The following is a 6,817-nucleotide window of genomic DNA, read 5'->3' as shown; positions in this document are numbered from 1 at the left end:
TGGCTGTATCAATTTACATTCCCACCAACAGTGCAAGAGTGTTCCCTTTTCTCCACACCCTCTCCAGCATTTATTGTTTGTAGATTTTTTGATGAAGGCCATTCTGACTGGTGTGAGATGATATCTCACTGTAGTTTTGATTTGCATTTCTCTAATGATTAATGGTATTGAGCATTCTTTCATGTGTTTGTTGGCAATCTGTATATCTTCTTTGCCCATTACATCTTACTGGCAAGAACTTCTTCATATAGCCATCCTAAATCTGTCACTGGCAAGAGAAATAGGATTTCTATGCTAAATACAGAAGTGTATGGCTGTGTGGAGGGAGATGGGTTATTACAAAAAAATTACAATTTTGTGATAAGGAAGAAAAGATGGAAAAGGACATTTGGTAGTCCACCACCAATGTACACTACACTAACACACCAGTCCAGTTTCAAGTATGTTCTGCCCTGATACATTCATTTATTCATTCTACAATACTTTTACCTACTTTATACCAAGCACTGTGCTTTCCTACTGGAAAGACAAAGCAGAAAAAGATTTGGTCCCTGCTCTTGAGTTCATATCAATCTCCTGGTGAGACACATATGTAAAAATGTAAGCTAGAATGAAGTAATAGAGTTGCAGGTACATTAAAATTCTATTTTACTTACAAGATCTGACAAGAAGAGTAAATTATTGTCTATAGACTTCAGCGATCATATGTATATTTCATATTTCATCCAGCACTTTGATACTTAATACAATATAGGTGAATCTTAATTTCCTCCTCCAAGAGGAACAGGATTTATCTGCTAATTTGATGAGTTTTCTATTTGCATTTTATTATACCGAGAGCCCAAGAGAAGAACCACTGTTGATGATAAGTAGTTTTACTATACTATACTATACCAGAATGGAGCTCAGGGCACAAGTCTGAGCTGGAAATAGAAATTTTGGAGTCATCGGCTTACAGATGGCAGTTGTAGCCATGAGGATTAATGTAATCAATTAAGTAGGTGTAGGCTGAAAGGCCAGGACAGAACTCGATGGAACAGCAATAGTTAAAGTAAGGCAGGGGGACTTTCCTGGTGGCACAGTGGTTAAGAATCCACCTGCCAATGCAGGGGACACGGGCTCGATCCCTGGCCCGGGAAGATCCCACATGCCGTGGAGCAGCTAAGCCCGTGTGCCACAACTACTGAGCCTGTGCTCTAGAGCCCAGGAGCCACAACTACTGAGCCCGCATACCACAACTACTGAAGCCCGCGTGCCTAGAGCCGGTGCTCCTCAGCAAGAGAAGCCACCGCAATGAGAAGCCCGCACACCGCAGCGAACAGAAGCCCTGCTCACTGCAACTAGAGAAAGTCCGCACGCAGCAACAAAGACCCAATGCAGCTATAAATAAATAAGTAAATAAATAAATAAATTTAAAGTAAGGCAGGGACTTCCTGGGTGGTCCAGTGCCTAAGACTCCGCGCTCTCAGTGCAGGGGGCTGGGGTTCAATCTGGGGTTCAATCCCTGCTCGGGGAAACAGATCCCTCATACCATGACAAAGATCCCGCACGCGGCAAGGAAGATCCTGCGTGCCGCAACTAAGACCAGGTGCAACCAAATACATAAATAAATAAATATTTAAAAAAATAATAAAGCCTGGCAGAGAAAGTAATCTGTGAAGAATTATCAAAAAGTTAGGAGAGAAACCAGGAGAAAGTGATGGCCAGAAAGAAGGGAAGAGAAAGTTTCAAAAGGAAAGGTATGGTCAGTAGGACCAAATGTATTCAGAGCAGTTAGGTAAGTTGTGGACTGAAAATCATTCATTGAATCTGTTCTCAAAAGGTGAGTGAATGCAAATGGGCACAGGGCTCTTTCCAAGGCAATAGAAATGTTTTCAGATTTGATTGTGGTGATGATTGTACAATGTTGTAAATTTAATAAAAATCACTGAATTATAATTAAGCCACTTAAAATGAGTGACTTTATCATATGTAAATTATATCTCAATAAAGTTTTCCTTTTTTAAAAGGTCACTGTCCTGAGTCAAAGAAGTTTCAATGGAGAGAGGAGGACAGAAGCCACGCTTGGGTTTAAGAGGAAATGGGAGACTAAGAAATGGAGGGGAAAAAAAAAGAAATGGAGGCAAGAAGTGAAGACTCTTTAATCTAAGGAATTTTGTTCTGAAGAGAAGGAAAGAAAAAAGAAGGTAGCAAATAAAGAAGTGGCGCATACAAGGTCAAGAAAGGCAGGAAGATAGTGAGTTTAGTTTTACACATATTTCATTGAAGTAAGAATCCAATAGCTAGAGGTAGATAATTATTATTTACTGTTTTAGAAGTAGGAATTGCCATGCAAGGTTCCACAGTAGGTGGACATAGGATTGAAGCTGGAAAGGGAACAACACACAGCAGATACAAGTCCCCTCTCTGGTCTCCAGGCAAACTCCTTTTCCCATAATTACTGAGCTCAGAGAATATTTGTAGCGCTTATTCATCTCTATCAGCTTCTAGGCATATAAACATCAACTGATCCTTTAGTATACTATATAGTGAAGAAAATCTCTCCACTCTCCCCATTCCAGTTCTTCATTATCAGGAAATGTTTCCTTGTATTTAACTCGGATCTCTCTTTTAAAAATTGAGTGCTTTAAAACTCTTCACTTAAGAAAAATGTTGCATGCAGTTGTGCTTTCTGTTGTTAGTGTTTACAAGATCACCAGATATCCTACAAAAATATTGGGTCACATCTCCAACCTCTCTAGCCTTGGTTTCTCCATCAGAATTAAATTAAATGATGTCTGTAAAGCATGTAGCATAGTGCCTGCACAGAGAAAGAACTCAATAAATAGTTATCATTTGGAGGGAAAGATGCAAAAAAAAATGTTTATATAGAGATGTTACTCTTTTCCCCTTGGGATAACATCCCTTTTGTATTATTTGATAGAAAACTTAACATTAGTATCTGAACTATTAACCCATTTTACTTATAAACTCAAAAATTAGAGAATGAAATTATTCACATTGCAAAACAATTCATCCATTGCAAAGGGTTCATAGGCTTCCTTTAAGTACCATCTTCTTAAGTGTTTGTTTAGAGTCATTAAATTCCATTAATCTTAACAGAAGGCAAACCCAAAAGCTCAAAGTATAACAAACCACTACTGATTAAATATCAATCACAAATTAAGATAAAGCAAGTTTGAAATTATAATGAAAAAAGAGCATTTAAGTGTCTAGCTTTCTAATTTTTCACTTTGCTGTATAGAGAGTTAAAATATTGAACAGTCCTGTTCAATACCAGGTATTTATGCTTTGGTAGTAATGAACAGGCAAAAGCCATGCTAATTCCAAGAAAGAGCTTTACTACAGGGGAAGGACTCTGTTCTTCCTAATACAAATACCTGAAAGGGACCAATACTCAACATTCAAAGAAACAAACTACAGAGAGACTGACAGGCAGCTCTATATAGTAACATTATTATACATGTAGTTTTCGTTTGTTTACATGTAATTTCAGTGTTCTGCCTTGTATCTTCCAATATTATAAATTCTTTGAGGACACACATTTTACCTTCGGTTTGACCTACAAAGCCTAGCCCAATGTTTTACTCTAGGGGTGTTCAATAAAAACATAAGTTGAAATAATGAATGCATAATATTGGTATATTAATGAGATTGGGTTGCCAGATAAAATACTGGATGACAAATTAAATTAGAATTTTAAATTCTATATTCAAATTTAACAGGGCATCCTTATTTTTGTTTGCTAAATCTTGCAACTCTAATTATGAGTAACCTTTAGTAAGAAATCAGATCTTGCAGCCCCACAGACTGGCTAAGGGTTTCTTTCTTTAGCAGTGAGACTGCCCTAATCCAAACGCGTTAGAACCAAGCAATCTCCCATGCTCAACAGAGAGACTGAACTAGAAAACACATACTATAATTGTCTGATTTTTATAGAGGATAGAGTAAAATACTCACTATAATTCCTAGTTGCAGAAAATTTGGGAAGGAGCAAAGGAGATAATTATTATGACTTTTATATGTTCTTGAGAAGAGGTATGCTGTGCAGGTACAAAAATCATATTTAGATACACTTTTTTTCAGGTCTGCTTATTTTTAAAGGCAATTCTGATAGAAGATTGGCTCAAGGGGTCGGAAGGTTTGTGGAAAGGTTTGAAAGAGAGAACATTATAATTGGCAATTTCTGGGACTTCCCTGGTGGTCCAGTGGGTAAGACTCCACACTCCCAATGCAGGGGACCTGGGTTCGATCCCTTGTCGGGAAACTAGATCCCACATGCATACCGCAATTAAGAGTCCACATGCTGCAACTAAAGAAGCTCACAGGCCAGATCTAAGAGCCTGCGTGCCACAACTAAAGATCCTGCATGCTGCAAGGAAGATCCCGCGTGTCGCAGCTAAGACATGGTGCAGCCAAAATAAATAAATAAAAAAATTTTTTTTTTAAATTGGCAATTTCTTCACTTATAGAATTGACTGCTTAGTGAATGCAGCTTCTATTTTGGACAGATTCTTTTTTTTAATTTCCAAAAGTAAAAACTTCCATATTTTTTTTAAAGCACAACATAATATGGGCAGACGGAATTGGAACCTCTGGCTTTGGTGTGGTCATGTTTCTCCAGTATTATCTCAACGAGCAGGGAGACCGGATCTATTTGCTGAAGAAGCTTGACCCTATGAGACAACAGACCTGTGTGGCCCATCCTGCTCAGTTCTCCCAGACGACAAATACTCTTGACACCAAATTACCATCAAGGCATGCTTTAAGGTGCTCATGACCCAGCAATTGCGCCCTGTCCTCTGAGGACCTCTTAAAATTTCATGTCTCTTCTGCTGTCTGCTCGCCCTCAAGAGACTTCCTGAAACCAAGCTCTTCAATCTGTGAGCCTTGAAGCTTTCCTACGACCCTTGCTCTTTGGAATCCAGTCTCATGATTGCCTTCGATCATGCTTGTTGTGAGGCAATCATGGTAGCATCCCCTATAAAGGGAAGACGTTTGAATCTTCTTATCATACTTTGAATCACTGCCAGGTTATTAAAATGATTTGAAGAAAAAAAACCATAATATGACCCCACCAACATTACCACCTACTCCAGTTAGGACAGAGTCTAAAAATCCCTCCTATCCTTGTGATTTCTAATTGCTCTCTATCCCAAACCTTATAGTCTTGAAGGAAAAAAAAATGCTACTTAAAGATGTCCAGAAATGAATGTGATGGGGAAGCATTGGCACTATATATACACCACATTTCATCTTGACTTGGACACACGCTGGAAGGACTAGCCTCGTTCAAGCCTTAATAGAGAGCACCATGTAAATCTCAGAGAAAGAGAAATTCATAATATTTACTTTACAAATTAATGAACAAAATAAGAATAAAGATGGTAACAGACCTAAAGTTCTCTGTAGATATTTGTTGAATAAAATGATTTTAAACTTCAGACATATGTGTCCAATTTTTTTTAAAGTCAAATTTTGCAAGGGCATTTCTATTAATGTACACTGGTAGAAAAAAAATTTAAGTGAAATTGACATTTTGGCTCTTGGCCTCAACAGGGAGCCTTTCATGTAACTCATCCAGTAAAGATTTAGATTTCTAAAGTCTTGGTATCCCAGGCCATGAATTAAAGACCCATTCTATAAACTTTATGTCCTGAAGTAAGCCAGGATCCTGCTTATTTATGTTAAATTAATAAATAAAATAAAAAATGGAAAATAAGTTTTCATGAGGATGTAGAGAAATTGGAACCTTACCCATTGTTTTTTTTTAAATTTTATTTATTTTTTGGCTGCATTAGGTCTTTGTTGCTGTGTGCAGGCTTTCTCTAGTTGCAGCGAGTGGGAGCTATTCTTCGTTGTGGTAAGTGGACTTCTCATTGCGGTGGCTTCTCTTGTTGCAGAGCAGGGCTCTAGGTGCGTGGGCTTCAGTAGTTGTGGCATGTGGGCTCACTACTTGTGGTGCAGGGCCTTAGTTGCTCAGCAGCATGTGGAATGTTCCCGGACCAGGGATCGAACTCATGCCCGTGCATTGGCAGGCGGATTCTTAACCACTGCACCACCACGGAAGTCCCCCCTTATCTATTTTTGATGGGAGTGTAAAATGGTACAGCTGCTGTGGAAAACAGTATGACAGTTCCTCAAAAAGTTAAAACATAGAATTACCATATGACCCAACAATCCTACTCCTAAGTATATACTCAAAAGAATTGAAAGCAGGGAATCAAACAAAATACTTATATGGGAGTTTTCATAGCAGCGTTATTCACAATAGCCAAAAGGTAGAAACAACCCAAGTGTCCATCAGCTAGCTAGTAAATGGAAAAACAAATTGTGATATAACCATACAATGGAATTTTATTCAGCCATAAAATGGAATGAAGTACTGATACATGCTACAATATGGATGAACCTTGAAAACATTATACTGAGGAAGTAAGTCAGACATAAAAGGACAAATATTGCATGATTCCACCTATGTGAAATATCTAGTAAAGGCAAATTCAAAGAGACTACCAGGGGCTGGTGAAATGGGGTAATGGGGAGTTATTGCCAAATGGTAGAGTTTCTGTTTGAGGTGATAAAAAATTTTGGAAACAGGTAATGGTGACAGTTGCACTACACTGTGAATGTAATTAATGCCACTTAAAAATGATTAAAAAGGATTTGCAACAACATGGCTGGAGCTAGAGGGTATTATGCTTAGTGAAATAAATCAAAGACAAATACTGTATGTTTTCACTTATATGTGGAAACTAAAAGATAAACAAATGAATATAACAAAAAACAGAAACAGACACAGATATAGAGAACAAAC

The 6,817-nt window shown here is 38.0% G+C and overlaps 1 pseudogene across 1 annotated transcript; it reads left to right on the top strand.

Annotated features, from left to right (window-relative positions):
* The first annotated feature begins 2,950 nt into the window (after window positions 1–2,950).
* On the top strand, window positions 2,951–6,246 carry LOC309637172 (H/ACA ribonucleoprotein complex subunit 3 pseudogene; annotated as a pseudogene). The gene has a single exon. The product of its transcript is annotated as an H/ACA ribonucleoprotein complex subunit 3 pseudogene (transcript).
* The last annotated feature ends 571 nt before the right edge of the window (window positions 6,247–6,817 follow it).

The sequence above is a fragment of the Balaenoptera physalus genome, assembly GCF_965194825.1.
Source record: "Balaenoptera physalus genome assembly, chromosome: 10".
Classification (NCBI taxonomy): domain Eukaryota; kingdom Metazoa; phylum Chordata; class Mammalia; order Artiodactyla; family Balaenopteridae; genus Balaenoptera; species Balaenoptera physalus.
This window is presented reverse-complemented; position numbering and strand designations above follow the sequence as displayed.